The sequence below is a fragment of the Pseudorca crassidens genome, chromosome 20 (genome assembly GCF_039906515.1).
Source record: "Pseudorca crassidens isolate mPseCra1 chromosome 20, mPseCra1.hap1, whole genome shotgun sequence".
Taxonomy (NCBI): Eukaryota; Metazoa; Chordata; class Mammalia; order Artiodactyla; family Delphinidae; genus Pseudorca; species Pseudorca crassidens.
Window position 1 is genome coordinate 47420366 of NC_090315.1, and position 18413 is coordinate 47438778.

Sequence of the window (18413 nt, forward strand, 5' to 3'; positions counted from 1 at the left end):
GGAATTATGAATTGTTCTGGTTTGTCCATATAAAGGCAAAAGGTAGCTTTCCAGAAAGGCAGACATTAGCATTCCAAGTGCCCATTCCATACTCCTGGTTTTGGAAGTTAGCTGACCTCTAACAGAGCATCTGCCTTTCAGACCTTATTTAGAGATTTGCTCGATTTGAGTTGTCCCCTGGGTTAACAGCAGTGGAATCTGTATTTCTTTGGCATTGCTCCCTTCTATGTAAATTACAGATGTTCTCCAATGCCCTTTTGGGTTGCTTTTGGAAAAAAAGAGGAAAGATTAAAAGCTTTTTTTCTTTTTAAAGGAATCTAGCCTAGGTTCTAAGTAGGAGGAAATATATTTACTGAATTTTTCCTCATTTATGTTTCCCTTCAATCTTTGAAACTACTCCCTGCAGCCCTGCTGCTATGGGATCAATTTGTTGGCAAGGGTTATTCAAACATGAGCAGAATTTGTGTCCTGTTTGGATTAAAGTGCTAAAGCCAACAATAACAATTTTCATGTGGGAAGTGGTGCTCGATATCCAAGTCAGACTATACTTGGTGGTCTGTAATTTACTCCAGATTAAAAACAAGCATTTGAGGGGAATGAGGGTCTTTTCCCAGGTTTTTGTTTGTTTTCATTTCCAGTCTTTTTGTTACTTTTTTTTTTTTAACCTGTTGTTTTTAAATAGACATTGTTTTAGAGGTACTTTTTTGCCTCTTGATTTGAGGGTGGAAGGGGTAGGGCACTTGAAATGAGATGTATAATAGAGTTCTTTTTTAAAAAGTTAACATTTATATTAAGGTATAACTTAAAACAGTTGAGTGAACAAATCTGCCTAAATGAATATAGCTTAAATGAATTTTCACATATATATAACTCATTTCTCTTTTCTCCACTTCCATTTTATTCACCTGTTACTCTTTTATCCTGTATGGCTGGAGGGAAAAAAATCACATAATCTTGAAGACTGCTATACTTAGTTTAGATTTTTGGATTTAACTTCATTTGGACCACTGGACCTCCAGGGAGGTCCCTCTTCTTATTCTTCTAAGTTATTTCAAACCTTTGTCACTGTCCTCAGAGTTTCTTTCTTATGGTTTACATATTAACTTTTAGCATGTGACTTCACCTCTTAGGTTACCAAAAAGTTGAGGCATTCAGGAGGGAGCTAGCTCCCTTATCTCCTGGCAGCCCTCTCATTGCTCCCCTTTATTTATATACCCTTATCTGTTCTTCCTTTCTGAAGGCGTGATTACATCCCTTTTGATCTCAATGATTCACTTTGTCAGTTTATCCTCTTTTTCCCCTTTAGCTTCTCTGTTGACTTCTACTCAGTATATATGCATGGTTGAGACTTCTCAATTAAACAAGTTAATACAAATTTTGCCCTTGACCTTGAACCAATCTCTAGTTGCTATCCAACCTTTCTTCTTCACCTCATGGTCAAGCTTCTTGACTCTTCTCACTGTTTCCACTTCTGATCTGTCATTTGCTCTTCCTCAGCTCTAGGACGGCTTTTCATCTCTTTCTTCACTGAAACTGCTTCTGCCAAAATCACCAGTTTTTGAAGTCCCTTCTTTGATATTTTTTTCTCTGATTTTTCCTTCTTCCTCTCTAAGCCATCCTCAGACTCCTTTTGGGAACTCCACTTATTTTCCCTATCCCTTAAATGTAGGAGTTTTCAAAGATTCAGTCTTTATTTGGACTTACTTCTATTTTTTATGTTTAGTGGACATTCTGGTCCACATGCACAAGGTTTTAATTATTGCCTGTACCTCCTACATTTTGATACTAATTCTATTTTGAATCTCTCTCTTGATCTCCAATTTCAGACTGACAGTTATATTTGGATATGTCACAGTCACATATGAAAAACGGACATTATTATCTTACCTCAGCATATCCCTTCCTCAGAATAAACCTGCTTCCCTTGTTGTATTCTCTACCCTAGTTGGTGGCACCTTCTGCATCTTTCTTTAGTTCATACGTTTTTTTCTTTCTTTCTTTTTTTTACAATGTTCTGTGCCAGGCACTAGGTTCTGGAGTATAGAACTACAAAGACGTTATGAGATAAGGTCCCTGCCCTCAATCACAAAGACTAATAGAGAGAAGACACATGAACAGAGAATTACATTACATTACAATTTAGCAAATACAATGGTAGAGGTGTGTGCCATATGCATTTATAACACAAAAAAGGAACATAGAACTCAAATTGTGGATTCAGGAAAAGCTTCTTGGAGGAAGTGATGCCCGAGTAGAGTCCTCAGAAGTAGGAGCTTGCTATGACTCCTCCCTTTCCCTTTCCTCTTCCATTACTTGCTGAGTACCGTTATTTCTAGACTCTTAATGTCTCCCAGATTTATTGCCTCTTTCCTATCACACCTGCTACTGCCTTAGTTCAGGCTTCTTTGGGATATAGCGCAATCTCCTAATGTCTTTCCTTTTTCCATTCTTAGTATCCTCTCCCCCCAGTTGATTATCCACATTGACACTACAGTAAATCTTTATAAGAAAATATTCTGATCATAACCTTCACAGGTTTGACTGTAAAGTAATACATAATTATATGCATATGTCACATTTTACTTATCCATTCATTAGTTGATAGATGTTTGGGTGGTCTCTACTTTTTGGCTATTATGAATGCTGTTGTGAACATTCATGTTAAAGGTTTTGTGTGGACATAGGTTTTCATATCTCCTGGCTATATACCTAAGAGTGGAATTGCTGGGTCATACGTTTTGCAGACTGTTTTACAAAGCAACTGTGCCATTTTACATTCCTACCAGCAATGTATAAGGGTTCCAATTACCCCATGTTCTTGCCAACACTTGTTATTTTCCTTTTTAATTTTTGATACTAACCGATGGTACTAATACTAATGGATGTAAAGTGGTATCTCCTAGTGTTTTTGATTTGCACTTCCATGTTGGCTAAGGATGTTGAGCATCTTTTCTGTGCTTTTGACCATTTCTGTATCTTCTTTGAAGAAATGTCTATTCAGATCTCATTTTTAAAACTGAGTTATTTTTTTATTTGAGTTATAAGAGTTCTTTATATATTCTAGATACAAGTCCCTTATCAGATATATGATTTTTTTTTTTTTTTTTTTTTTTTTGCTGTACGCGGGCCTCTCACTGTTGTGACCTCTCCCGTTGCGGAGCACAGGCTCCGGACGCACAGGCTCAGCGACCATGGCTCACGGGCCCAGCTGCTCCGCGGCATGTGGGATCTTCCCGGACCGGGGCACGAACCCACGTCCCCTGCATCGGCAGGCGGACTCTCAACCACTGCGCCACCAGGGAAGCCCAGATATATGATTTGCAAATACTCTCCCCTTTTGTGGAATTGTCTTTTCACTTTCTTGTTTTTTTTTCCTTCATTTTCTTGATAGTGTCTTTTGAAGCATAAAAGTTTTTAATTTTGATGAATCCCCAAATACCTATTTTTTTCTTTTGTCCCATATACTTTTGGTGTCATATTTTAGAAACCATTGGTCACCCTAAGGTCATAAAGATTTACCCCTAAATATTGTTCCAATAGTTTTAAAGTTTTAGTTCTTATATTTAGGCTTATGATCTATTTGGAGTTATTTTTGTGTGTATGGTGTGAGGAAAGGGTCCAGCTTAATTATTCTGCATGATATCCAGTTGTTCCAGCACTATTTGTTGAAAAGACTGTTTTCCCCTATTGAATTGTCTTGGCACCTTTGTTAAAAAAACAAAAAAACCTGTTGGGCTTCCCTGGTGGCGCAGTGGTTGAGAGTCCGCCTGCCGATGCAGGGGACATGGGTTCGTGCCCCGGTCCGGGAAGATCCCACGTGCCGCGGAGCGGCTGGGCCTGTGAGCCATGGCCACTGGGCCTGCGCGTCCAGAGCCTGTGCTCCGCAACGGGAGAGGCCACAACAGTGAGAGGCCTGCGTACTGCAAAAACAACAACAACAAAAAAAACCTGTTGACCATAAATGTAAAGGTATATTTATGGAGTCTCAGTTCTATGTGATAGATTTATACATCTGTGCTTAAGTCAATACCACATTATCTTTATTATTGTAGCTCTGTAGTAAGTTTTTAAATTGGGAGGTGTGAATCTTCCAATTTTCTTCTTCTTTTGAAAGGTAATTTTGGCTATTCTGAGTCCTTTGCTTTTCCATATGAATTTTAGGGTCTGAAAAATTCAGCTGTTATTTTGATACAGGTTGAACTGAATATGTAGATCAATTTGGGAAGTATTGTCATCATAATATTGTCATCCAATCGATAAATGTGGGATGTCTTTCCATTTATGTAGATATTCTATAGTTTTTCAAGAGTGTTTTATAGTTTTTATTCTATAAGTTTTAAATTCTTTTGTTAAATTTATTCTAAAATATTTTATTCTTTTTGATGACATAAGTGGAATATTTTTATTAATTTCATTTTTAGATTGTTTAAGTGTATATTGGAAGTACATTTCTACAACCTTACTGAACTGATTTATGGTATCTACTGGATTTTTAGTGGATCCTTAGGATTTTTGATATGTAAGATCATCTTGTCTACAAATAGGGATAGTTTTACTTCTTTGCTTTCAACTAGGTGCCTTTTATTGTATTCTCTTGCCTAATTACCCTGGCTAGAGCTTCCAGTACAATGTTGAACAAAAGTGGTTAGAGTGGATGTCTTTGTTTTTTTTTCCTTTTCTTGGAGGGAATACATTGTCTTTCACCATCAGGTATGATGTTAGCTGTGTGTTTTTCTTAGATTTTCTTTATCAGACTGAGTCACTTCTATTCCTAATCTGTTGTGTGTTTTCTTAATCATGAAAGTGTGTTGGGTTTTGACAAATGCTTTTTCTGTTTCTATTTAGATAATCATGTGATCTTTGCCTTTCTGTTCTATTGATATGGGTGTGTGTTGATTCAGATGTTGAGCCATTCCTGCATTCCTAGGATGTATCTCACTTGGTCATCAAGTATAATCTTTTCATGAGCTGCTGGATTTAGTTTGCTAGTATTTGTCAGGGATTTTCTCATCTATATTAATAAGAGACATCAGTCTGTAGTCTTCTTTTCTTGTGATGCCTTTGTCTTGTATTGTTATCTTGTAATGCTGACTTCATAGAATAATTTAAGAAGTGTTTCCTTCTCTTGAATTTTGGTACAATTTGTGAAGACATAGAATTAATTCTTTTTCAGATGTGTAGTAGAACTCACTAGTGAAGCTGTCAGCCTGGGCTTGTGGGAAGTTTTTAAACTACCAATTCAATCTCTTTACTAGTTTCTCAGAGATATTCAAATTTTCTATTTCATCTTGAGCCAGTTTCAAGAAGTAGTTTCTGTCTTTCTAGGAATTTGTCCATTTCATCCAAGTTATCTAATTTGTTGTTTTAAATTGTTTGTAGTGTTTTCTTCAAATCTTTTTTCTTTCTGTATGGTCAGTAGTGATATTTCCTCTTTAATTTTTGCTTTTAGTAATTTAAGTCTTCTCTCTTTTTCTCTTGGTCAGTCTAGCTAAGGATTTGTCAATTTTGTTAATCATTTCAAAGAAGTAGCATTTGGTTTTGATTTTTCTCTGCCTTCTAAAAAAAAAAATATATATATATATATATATATATTTTTTGGCGGTACGTGGGCCTCTCACTGTTGTGGCCTCTCCCGTTGCGGAGCACAGGCTCTGGACGCGCAGGCTCAGCGGCCATGGCTCACGGGCCCAGCCGCTCCACGGCATGTGGGATCTTCCTGGACTGGGCCACAAACCCGTGTCCCCTGCATCGGCAAGTGCACTCTCAACCACTGCGCCACCAGGGAAGGGAAGCCCTAAAAATATTTTTTATTTCATTAATTTCCACTATTTACTATTTAATTTTTTCCTGCTTGCCTTAGGTTTAGTTTTCTCTTCTTTTTTCTAGTATCTTATTGTGGAAAGTTGATCTATTAATTCGAGATCTTATTTAATATAGGCATTATAGCTATAAATTGCTATATAAGCACTTCTTTAGCTGTGTCCCATAATTTTACCCATAATTTTGCTATGTTTTGTTTTAATCTCATTCTTGTAAAAGTATTTTCTAATATCCTTTGCTATTTCATCTTTGATTAATTGACTATTTAATTGTGTTGTTATTTTCCACATATTTATGGATTTCCCAGATTTCCTTATGTTACTGGTTTCTAATTTCAGGCCACTCTGTATGGTATCAGTCATTTAAAATTCATTGAGACTTATTTTATGGCCTAACGTAAGGCCAAATATTATTCTGGAGCACATTTCATGTGCCCTTGAGAAGAATATATGTGTTGCTGTTGCTGGGCAGAGTATTCTTTAGATGTCTCTTTGGCCCTGTTAGTTGATATAGTGTTGTTCAAATCTTCAGTTTCCTTACTGGTCTTTGTAGTTGTTCTATCCATTACTGAAAGTGGGATATTGAGATCTCCAAACATTATTTTTTTCCCCAAACATTATTTTTTTAATTGTTTATTTCTCCCTTCAATTCTGTCACTTTTTCCTCCATATTTTGTGGCTCAGTTGTTAGGAGTATGTATGTTTATAATTGTTAAATCTTCCTCAGGGATTCACAGTTTTACCATTATAAAATGTTTCTATTCATCTCTAGTAATATTTTTGTTTTAAACCCTATTTTGCCTAGTATTAATATAGCTGGTCCAGTATTGCCTATAAACCCTATTTTGCCTAGTATTAGTATAGCTGGTCCAGGGTTGCTGTGTGAATTTATATATATTTTTTCTATCCTTTTACTTTCAACTTATTTAAAGTATATCTCTTGTAGAGAACATATAACTGGATCTTTTTTTTTTTAATCCAGTTTGACAATATCTGCATTGTCATGATTTATAATACTATATTTGTGCTGTAAATTGTTGGTTGTGCTTCATTGCCTAAGTAAACCCACTAAATACAGTGGTGCTCATGGAAGCTTTATATTGAATACTTTCTGAATTTCTTCCTCTTCCTGTCCCTATTTTAGCATTTTGAATGCTGCCATTGTTAGATATAGATATAGGTATAGATATAGATATATAAAACCAATGTAACTCATATCATGTAGGTTGTCTGAGCAAAAAAGTGAGTTATCTGTTAGCTTTGAAACCAGAGTGCTCAGTGTTAGTGGTTGTTGGATCACGTTCCTTTGAGTCAGTAAAGTATAGCATATATATTAAGCAGAACTTTTTTCCTTTAGCAGCAGTCTCTCTCTTTTAACCCTAACTATGTTAAAGTCAGAGTTTTGGCTTTGGAATTGCCAGGAATAACTTTACTTTACATGGATAATTAACCAGATTGAATAACAGAGCAAAAGAACATGCTTTATTTCCACACTGTGGTAATAATAAAACAGTTACTAATTTTGGAGCTGCACATTATTTCCATAGTTGGATATGTCTTAATAAGGGAGTGGTTTTGTCTCACTAACCTCAAATCACACCAAGAAACCTGCTTCTGCATAAAGGAGGTTTAACTTATTTTCTAAGCTAAATAATTTTTCAGCATAGGATGTTTAGGTACATATTTTTCTTCAGGCTACAATCTAGAATCTGTTAGTAGGAAGGTAAGGTTGAGAATTCCTGCTTTGGTTGATTCAGTGCTTTACAACCTGAACTGTTCCTTGAGGCAAGCTATTTCTCAATTCCATTTTTTCTGTGTATATTCTGAAAATAATAAAGACACCATAGCTATGAGGTAACTTCAGTGTTATATCCTACTTGTTTAAAATCAGGGACTTTTTGTGGGGTGGAGGAGGAGGGGAAAGTACTGGGAAAGAAGAGTAAAAATATAGTTTAAAAATTTTATTATCCAGAATTCTATATAGTAGTGGCATTTAAAAATAAAACTAGAGAAAGGGTTCTTAGTGATATTTCTTGGTTTCCATTTAATTTTTGGTTGAGGATATTCAATGTTCTATCAGTTTCTTTGCATTTTTAAATAAAAGCCCACCAAAGAGTTCAAATTTTGATCCTTGAGATGATTAGGTACTTATTTAGATAAAGGCTTAGTTATGTATCACCCTCAAATTTAATTGTTTGTTCTGTGTTCACTGGAATTTTGAAGCAAAATCAAAAGAGCACTGAACACTAAATAGTTTCTCAGGCGGTAACTGCTATTTTTATTTATGTTGAAAAGCTATTTAGCTTAAGGGAGAAAATTAAAATATCCTGGTAATTACTTTGTTCTACCTGTACTGTCTTGATAATGATTTATCTTATTCAGATAGAATATGGCAGCAAACACATGATTTCATTTTAACAATTTGTTGGTTGAACCTAATCATCTTTAACTTTAATAGATTTGTATCAATTATATACTCACAATGAGAATGCCTCACAAAAGGTCTTCTTTCCAAACTACTAACACCTTCCATTGGAGACCAGAAGGTATCACTCACTGTCTATTAGCTGATATTTGTTCCTTTTCTGCTATCTTTTTTACATCATATGTCAGTGCCCACTGTGAAAGGTACTAGAAGCCACCTAATCAATAAGATACTCTTAATTTTCTGCCTTCTCTCTCTTTATATATTTTTGAGGTATAATTTATAAACAATAAAATAAATTAAACAAATTACATAAACATTTTATTTTTTAATTTAAAGTTATTTTTACTTAAAATTGTTTATTTTATTAAACAAATTTACACAAATTTTAAGTGTACTCAAATGTAGATACTAACCCAATTTAAGTATACCGTACTTACATCACCTCAGAAAGTTCCCTTATGCCACTTTTCTGTCAGCCAGGAGGTGAGTGTTTCAGTTCCAAACTCCATCTGAATGCTTGCTTTCTTGAATCACTAATGGTACTAACTGTCCCTGGCTGGCTCCCCAGGATGTAGACTCTGAAAGGGAGTTTAGCTTGCAGGGTGTTTATTAAGGAGTGCCCTTGGGGTCAACATTTGTGAAGGCAGGGGAAGAGAGCAGGACTGGGTAGCAGGAAAAGTCAAGCTGCCGGAAGGCCAAATGCCATCCTGGACTGACCCCATGAAGAACTCTGGGCCTTGACTAGCTTTGTAGAGTTATCTGGAGTTGGGGCAAGAGGGTCAAGCCTTTATATTCCCATTTTGATCTGTTGTTGGATGCAGGCTGCCCTGAGAAGAGACTCAACCTTAGAGAATGTGGGTTTCTGCAGTCGAGGCCATCGTAGAAGGGCCTGTCAGATGATGGTTGACCACTCTCTCAGCAGCTGGGCAACAAATCCTTCATCCAAGGGGAATTTGAAAAGTATCTCACATTGTCTCTCACATTGCTGTTAAGGAAATTCAAGCTGCTTGGAAGCGCAGGTGTTTTTTATTCAAGTCTAGAAGGAGGAAACCAGAATTAGAATAAAGAGTAATTGATAGCAGCTAAATACTAGAAAATTCATGATTACATTATTTAAAACTTATTCTAATAATATTTTTGAATATGTTTTATGATTTATTCATTCAAGAAATATTTGAGAGCTTATATTAATGGAGACATTTATCCTTCATCTTGGCCATCTACTAGCTGAATCCCTTATATTTGGGAACTCCTCTGTATGAAGCCAAGCTCATCTACCACAGTAGAGGCTGCAAATGCAACGTTATTGAAAGGGCTGCAGGCCTCAAACCTAAGCTCTGCCGAACAGACACATTTTTTAATCAGACCTCGTGTTGTGAAGGACCAGAATTTTGTTTTTAATGGTTTGTTGTGCCAGCAGAATAGTGAGTAAAGCCATATCCACTTTCCAGAGATGGCAGACTCCACTTCGGTGGAGTCAGCAGTGTAAACACACCCAGAGCTAAAGACAGTAGTTTCCTCACCAGCCCGGTTCTGTGGCATGCTTCTTTGGGTTTTGTTTCTGACTGGGTAGCCTATCTGCTTAATTAACTAGGATTGGTGTCTGTTGCTTGCCCCTCAAAATCCCTGGCTAATATAACTTACCCTCCACCAAATGCTCTAGGCAGTAGGATTATCATGGTGAAAAGAAAAACGTTTAGTGGGGAGAGATTGATGGTTAGTAAAAAGATAAATTGACAATATAATTCTAGACTATAAGTAGCACAAAGGAAGTGAACAGGAAAAAGATAAATAAAGGAGGGGAAATTGGAGATGGGGGGCAAGGGATCCTTAAAGAAGGCTAGGAAAGTAAAATGATTGCCCTGAGACCAGTAGGCTGAGAGGAAGAGTGAGCTGGGTGAAAGGGGAACGGGTGTGATGAAAAAGAATTTTGCAGCCAGAGACAAGAGCATTTGCAAAACGGGTGAAAATGAACTTGAATTAACTGTTCAAGGAACCAAAAGGAGCATTGTGGTTGTCAGTTGTGTTTGTTTAGCTAATTTAACAGAGTTTCTCTTTTTAAAGAAAAATACATTTTGATATGAAAACCTATGCTATAACTGATGGCTCTCTATTAATTCTGAAGCAGTACTGTTTAAATCCAAAAACTTGTCTGATTGACTACATTAGAATCACCAGGGAAGTTTTCAGTAAGTACAGATTTCTGGGACCCACCCATAGAGAGTCTAATCAGCCAAATTTGTAATCATTAGTGTTAGACTGCAATGTTACATGAGGTAACACTGTCAGCAAAGCAGAAGCTTACTTTAGTTTCAGCTAAAGCACACTTGAGTAACAGCGCTGGTTACTGCAAATGCTGTGCAAGTCTCATGCATGTGAAATTGGTATATACCCCTTTACTTGATAGACATAAAGCTTTTACCTGACTAGAAATAAAACAGGGAGAAATCAGTCTTTCTTTCATTAAATTTTGCCTTTTTATGTAGAAGTCTATGCTAGTTGTGTTGTACAAGGTAAAAAAAAAATTATTTGGAAGTCTACTTGCTAGCTGTATCTGACAAGGTGAAAATCCTAGTAATTCTTAGTAATATTCAGTATTGAATGAAACCCCAGATGCTAATATATTGAATCCTGTTGTGAGGTTATTGGTGATAACAGATTAAAGCCTTTTTTTAATTGTCTATAGGACATGTTTTTATCCAGAGTCTCTAAGAATACTATGGATTAGCTTCAGGTTCAGCTAATTTGAAGGTAACCCCAGTCCAGGTTTTATTAACAGATATAATTCGAAGTATATCTTACCAAAGAGTCAACCTAGTTAAAGAACTCTGAGCAGAAGGCAAGCTGTTTTAATTATGAGGTCATTGATAACTTGGAGCTTTTCTAGGTGAGAACCAGTGTATCCAAGTAGAAGCCATGCTATGCTTATTCTGATCACAATCAGACAATTATGCAATTTTGTCTCCCTGAGTATAAATTTTTACCAAAAAACCCCATAAATGTTATATTAAAATATGAGAAAATTGTTGTCTAAGATTCTGTGTTTGTCACACTCAAACTGGTGTCTTGTACATTTTATTTCACTCCCCTGAGGTGGGAATAAACATGGCACTTCTTTCTGAAGCATCACTTTCCCTTGATGCTCGTGATATAAAACCTTATTTTTGTATGGAAACAAATATGTATATATTCTAGAATAGGGAATTTATTATTTTCATAAAAATGTGTCATTAATATGTAGTGATTTATTGTTTTAAAATGATTTAGTAAATGTTTTTAAATTTTCTTAATTTCCATTATTGCAAATATTAATTGTTATAATCACATAAACAAACTCTTTGGAGTTCTCAATAATTTTAAGAGCATAAAGGAGATCCTGAAACCACAAAGTCTGAACCAGAACTACTGGACTAGGTAAAATACTACTTTCCCCCAACTTAGCTAACATTTAAATATATCCTCACAGCCTTGTCCATGGAAAATATTTACAGCTTCTTGTTTCACTTTCATTTTTACTCCTTATTTTCTTTCAGTTTTGCAAAGAGTTAGATAAAGCAAAGACCTGGACTGGGAATGGGAAGCGAGTAAGGAGGCAGATAAGCATGTTTCCATTATAAGAAGATAGCTTAAAGTATTGGGAGTTGTCAAAGCATATCTTTTGTTTCTATGATTCTGACTTAAAGAAGTAGTAATTTCTGATATATTTTAAGCCTAGGCAAAGTATATTTTGACTATATCAATGTTTTATTTTTCTTTAAAAACATTTACTTCATCTTTAAGGAAGCAGTGTTTTTAAAATTAATGTTGGTTTTTTTAAAAAATGGTAACTCATTTCCAGTTTTTAGTAGAAGTTATGAGGAAATTGATTCCATTCACTGTATTTGTTTTGCTTTGAAGCCTTCAAGAATGGTTCTGTATATTCTTCAGAAGTGAGATAGATAGACTGATAATCAATGTTAAATCTTTTTTTTCAAACTTTCTGATATAAAAAAAGATTACTGTCTAGAAAGAACCAATTCTTTTTTCTGAAAGAACTTTATAATAATTGTCAGTTGCAGGAATAAATATACCACCAAAACTCTCATATGTAGATGTAGAAATTTGGCAATTATTTCACCATTATTTGGAAAATTATCTGTGGAAACATTTATTTGCATTTCAAGGGGATGATTTTTTTTTTTTTTTTTTTGCGGTATGCGGGCCTCTCACCGTTGCGGCGTCTGCCGCCACGGAGCACAGGCTCTGGACGCGCAGGCTCAGCGGCCATGGCTCACGGGCCTAGCCGCTCCGCGGCAGGTGGGATCTTCCCAGACCGGGGCACGAACCCTTATCCCCTGCATCGGCAGGCGGACTCTCAACCACTGCGCCACCAGGGAAGCCCCAGAGTTAGATTTTTAATAAAGTCTAACTCTTCTCTTCCAAAAGCAGTAGCTTTAGTGACCACATGTTAGACTGGGAGTCACCACCAAGAAATGCCAGTAAGTGTAATGGGTACCACTTGGGAGGACAACAAAGAAATAAAACTACCATGGGGTAAAAAAGTATAAGAGAGAAAAAAAGAAAAAGTGAGGGGTGGTAGTGGTAGAGTCCTTCAGTAGTATCTAGTGAGAATATTCAAAATAATTTAGTCCCATTACGGGTTTCAGGCACTAACCAACAAATAGATAAAGCCAGCAAATCTCTACTGTGATTTGTCAGTTGGCTGGTAAGTCCCCTTGGTCAGCATCACTAGCATGCTGTTGATTCCTCTGAGTGCATGGGTGATATTGTGAGGAGGGTCAGGAAATACTTGATCATACCAGCCAAATATCAGATGCTGGCTTAAGTGTTTTGCGTGATATGTTTTTTTAACTGAACTTTTTATCTTGGAATAACTTTAGATTTACAGAAAAGTTGCACAGATAGTACAGAGTCTGGGTATACCCTTTACCAGATTTCACTTTCCCCTCAGGTTATCATCTTACATTACTGCTTGGTTTCTTTTAATCCTCACGAACAACCTTTGATAGAAGCTACTATTATTTTGTTTTCTGTAAGAAGAAACTTAGGCCACATTGTGAGGAATAATATATCTATTATTTCAACAAATATTTGAGTGCATACTATGTGGCAGGCGTTATTTTAGGGTTGGCCATGGGCATACATTGGTGAATAAGATGGTATGCCTGCCTTCATGAAATTGTAATATTTATGTCATTTGTTCTGCATAGTACTATGTTGAACTAATTTCCTTTTTGTTCCTCTAGGAAGTCATTTTAGGAAAAGCACTGAAATGTTTATCTTATGGGTGAAGTAGTATTGACTATCACCCACCACCCAATTTGTTTCCTCAAAATTATGAGATGTAGTTAGCTCAAGATCTCTCCACTTAGCCACCTTCTCAAACTGCTCCGTAATGTTAATATATGCCAGTTTGGATTTCTGATTATCTGTATACCCAGTTATATTTATTGCTGTATATTGTCATCCTCAAAACATCCTTTGTTGGCTTACAACCTAAAATGCATTGGCTCTGTAGGTAGTATAGATTATGTGAAAATATAGTTCTCAGCATCAGAAGCCTGGGTTAGATTTTCAGTGATGGAATATAGCCTTCAAGTCTGTTAACAGAAATGGGAATCCCATGACTACCTCACCACACTCCTTGCTGAAAATACTACTATTCCTGAGGAGGGGGGTCATTGACCTTTACATCCATTATAGAGGTATGGGAGGAGCAGGGAGGAAGAAGTATCTTAAGTAATATGTTAGCCACAGAGAGACAAAAGAATAATCAGAGCACTTAAAAGCTGGAGGAAGCTTATGAAAGAATGGGGAGGTGAGCTTCTTGTAACAGGGATCCCTGCTGTTCTCTATTTTCAGTGTGGCAAAGCAAACCAGGCCCCTATGGACTCTAAAGAATGAATTATGGACCTGAATAGTAATGTGGTAGTGCTAATGATTTCATCAGTGACCATGGCCTTTGTCATTCTGTTTTGGGTGTATGTGTGTTTATGTGTGTGCATTTGGGCCAATTAACTTATTAAATAACTTATTTGGCTTAAAAAATAAATTGTAGTTTTTCAAGAATAATTTAGTTATTATGAATTTGTCAGTGTGGGAAATGCACTTTATATGTTTCTACAATCATACTGACTGAACAAACAAATGGGTTACATCATTTTTTTGTGTGTTTAGTCCCATGTACATACTGCTTTCAGCCTAGTCCTTTTTCTGTCAGTCTTTTAGATCTTTCTCCAAATTATTCTATCAAAAACTGAAATTTTCACTTTTTTCCTCTAAATTGTTTTCCCATTTTCTCCCATCATCCTTTAATTCATTCTCACGCATTAGTTTTTATAACCTTCTAGAGGGAATCAGATTTCCTTTTGTTTGTATTTACATTTTTTTCAGAAATCTAGTTTTTTTTGTTTTTTTTTTTGTGATACGCAGGCCTCTCACTGCTGTGGCCTCTCCCGTTGCGGAGCACAGGCTCCGGACGCACAGGCTCAACGGCCATGGCTCACGGGCCCAGCCGCTCCGTGGCATGTGGGATCTTCCCGGACTGGGGCACGAACCCGTGTCCCCTGCATCGGCAGGCGGACTCTCAACCACTGTGCCACCAGGGAAGCCCAGAAATCTAGATTTTAATCTTTATATTTGTGAGTTTTATTAAGTGTCTGTTGTGGCAGTAATGATTTATAATAGACTCCCAGTTGTCAATGGAGATGTTATACCAGTATTAAGTCTAAAAAATATAATAATGAAATGAATATTTCTTCTAGACACGTATTTATTGTTCCTCCAGACCAGTATCTAAGACTTAATCCCAAGTTCAGTTAGTTTTAGAAGAGACATTTTACATCTTTCCATACTTCCTCATCTAAAATATTCCTGAAAAGTTTATATGCTTTTCATGCTCTCTTTCTCCCAACTGTACATTTATGACATTAATGTTCTTAGAGTTTAGTGTTTCATTAGTTTTCTGGAATCTCATGGTTTTCTCAAACCTAATTTTGATTTCATACTACTAACTTTAAACTTCTCTAAGATTCTCTCAAGAGATCCTTGAGGGAGTTGGACTTGTTCTTGAGGCACTCAAGAATGATTATTCAATCTGTTCTTAAGTATGTGATGTGGGTCAGCATTTCATTGAAGACAAATGAAATATCTCTTAGTTTTAAGGTGAAAGTTACCTTATTCTCTTCATAATCTGCTAAATACCAAGCTACAAACAACCACAGACCACACGTGGATGGAGACATGATGCTATGCTATGCTAGGCTTCACTACACTACACTGCACTACTTTACACTAAGTGAAAAGTGCAAGGATGGGCTACTGTCCTCAATTTATATGAAGATTTGTGTGAAAGAAATGTACCTCGAAGAGGTGGAGATCCTCCAAAAACCCTCTTTTACCTAAGGGTGTTCTTTGCTATTGACATTAATTAGCAACTTTGAGCTAGTTTTATGCTGCCCAAAATGAAATGGAGAATTAATAATTTTCTCTAAATCTGAATTCTCTTCTAGATCATTTCGGACATCAATCTATTTTTTTATTCTTCTACCTAGAGCGTGGCCCTTGTGCAAGTGACAGAATTTATATTTCTGTTAAGCCTGAGACTTCTAAGAAATCCCCTTTCTTTTCTACAAAGGGACAATTTAAGATCTCTCACTGAGACTTCCCACGTTGTCTTATGTGCTGGATACTGCTTGCTGAGTTTAGATTGCCAATTTCTGTCTAATGGTTTTATCTTCTAGAAATCTCAAAAGCAAATAATTCTGTTGCCATTTTTCTCAAGGTGTGTTTATGCCTTTCAAATATTTGGTTGGAAACAGAAGACTGTCCCTGTCTTGCTCATCTGGGTAGAACTCATTTACTGTTTTTCCTTTTAAACTGTTAGCTCAAGTGACCTTACACACGAGTCCCAGCTGTGCATTAGCATTGCTTGGGGATGTGTTTGTATCTTTTGTCTAAAAATACCCAGCCGGTAGGATTCATGATCCATGAAAGCTAATTGAAACAATTTCTCTTCAAGTTTTGGCAAGCGAAGCATGCATTATAAGCATTAATATCTATAAATTGAATTGTTAATGAATCTAGACACTAATAATGAATGCCATTTTGCAGGCTTAACTAGAAACACTAAAATTAGCAGGATCTGGAGCAGAATTTTCAATCATTTTTGCTTATTAAATAGCAAAGCTATGCTTTTAATAAGCTAATCATTTTTATTTGACCCCATAGGAGTAGCTCAGTTGATTAGAAACAGGTTTCTAAGTGCAAAACAATGTTGTTTTTCTCTTACCAAAGCACTGAAATTTTAAGATGGATATTTGATCTCACAGTCTGTATCTTCTAATCACATCTGTACATACATTTCAATGCTTTATGAAATACTCCATTTCTCCTACATTAAGCTGTATGTTTGTGTGTATGCATATGTGTGTGTGTATGTGCACATGTGCATCCTCTTCAGTTTTTAAAGTCACTGTCACAATTGGCTTAAACAAATGGTCTCATTTTGCATGAAAACATTTGAGAAGATTGCATTATTAAGGTATAATACAATCTGGAGTGTAATGGTTGCCTGATAGCTTTATTATTTTCAGAGCCTTTGATATATATATATATATACACATACATATATATTTGCATTTGAATATCATCTCCTAAAACTTTTGCATAGACCCAGTTTAAATAGCAGCAAAATCTAGTATTGGGTTGGCCAAAAAGTTTGTTCAGTTTTAAGTAAAAAGACATTTTTCATTTTCACCAAGAATTTTATTGAACAATGTAGTCACTAACCGAATAAACTTTTTGGCCAACCCAATACATAATGTTAAACAACAATGGAATGTTTTTCCCCTAGTGCTTGAGTGACTTGAGATAGTAAGTCATGCGCTGAAGGGTACATTTAGTGCCTTTCAGTAGCTATATACCAAATAGTTACCAAGTGGCCTGAAAGAGTTAACGCACCTTTCTGTGTCCTTTCGCTTACTACCAAGGAATGACTTAACCACTAGGAAGAATGAAATGGTACTAACTAGGAATATGTGACATCTCTCTCTATATTCTCATGGAGGTGACTGAAACTGGAAGTCAAAGTACCTTTTCTGATTGCTTCTTTCCCTACAAATCTTAAGGATATTGACCACTGCTTTGGCTTGAACTAAAAAAAACTAAGATCATAGATTATGATCCTTTGTATTTCTATGGTGTCAGTTGTAACTTCTTTTTCATTTCTAATTTTACTGATTTGAGTCCTCTCCCTTTCTTTCTGGATGAGTCTGGCTAAAGGTTTATCAATTTTGTTTATCTTCTCAAAGAACCAGCTTTTAGTTTTATTGATCTTTGCTATTGTTTTCTTCATTTCTATTTAATTTATTTCTGATATGATCTTTATGATTTCCTTCCTTATACTAACTTTGGGTTTTGTACATGTATACAATGGAATATTACTCACCCATAAAAAGGAATGAAGTTGGGTCATTTGTAGAGACGTGGATGGACCTAGAGAGTCATACAGAGTGAACTAAGTCAGAAAGAGAAAAGCAAATATAGTATATTAACGCATATATGTGGAATCTAGAAAAATGGTATAGATGATCTTATTTGCAAAGCAGATGTAGAGACACAGACGTAGAGAACAAATATATGGATACCAAGGGGGAAAGGGGTGGGGTGGGAGGAATTGGGAGACTGGGATTGACACATATACATTATTGATACTATGTATAAAATAGACAACTGATGGGAACATACTGTATAGTACAGGGAACTCTACCTAATGCACTGTGGTAACCTAAATGGAAGGGAAGTCCAAAAGGGAGGGGATATCTGTATGTGTATGGCTGATTCATTTTGTTGTGCAGTGGAGGCTAACACAACAGTGTAAAAAGCAACCATTCTCCAATAAAAATTAATAAAAAAAAAAGAAAGAAAAGAATACTAAGAAGCCAAAGTGTAGAAGCTGAGTCTGATAGTAATTTTTGCTTCAGAGTTTATAGGTTGGAATTTTTGTGGAAAGGTAGCCCGGAAGGGTTATTAGGATTCTTTGGTATTGTTTTTTTGTTTTTTTTTTTTCTTCAGCATGTTGCATATTCCTTTTTACTACCAGGTCTAAGAATCTATAATACATTTAGAAGAATGAAATGTATAACCAATGTATGTCATACATATTT

General features: G+C 36.0%; 1 long non-coding RNA gene across 1 annotated transcript in view; it reads right to left on the reverse strand.

Moving 5' to 3' along the window:
* Positions 1-8681: 8681 nt before the first annotated feature.
* The window catches only part of LOC137214546 (uncharacterized), a 143254-nt gene continuing 133522 nt past the window's right edge, over positions 8682-18413 (reverse strand). The window contains exons 4-5 of the long non-coding RNA XR_010938937.1: positions 17696-17742; positions 8682-9283 (exon numbers count right to left, since the gene is read on the reverse strand). This is a non-coding gene — a long non-coding RNA (uncharacterized lncRNA). The remainder of the gene's footprint in view (positions 9284-17695; positions 17743-18413) is intronic.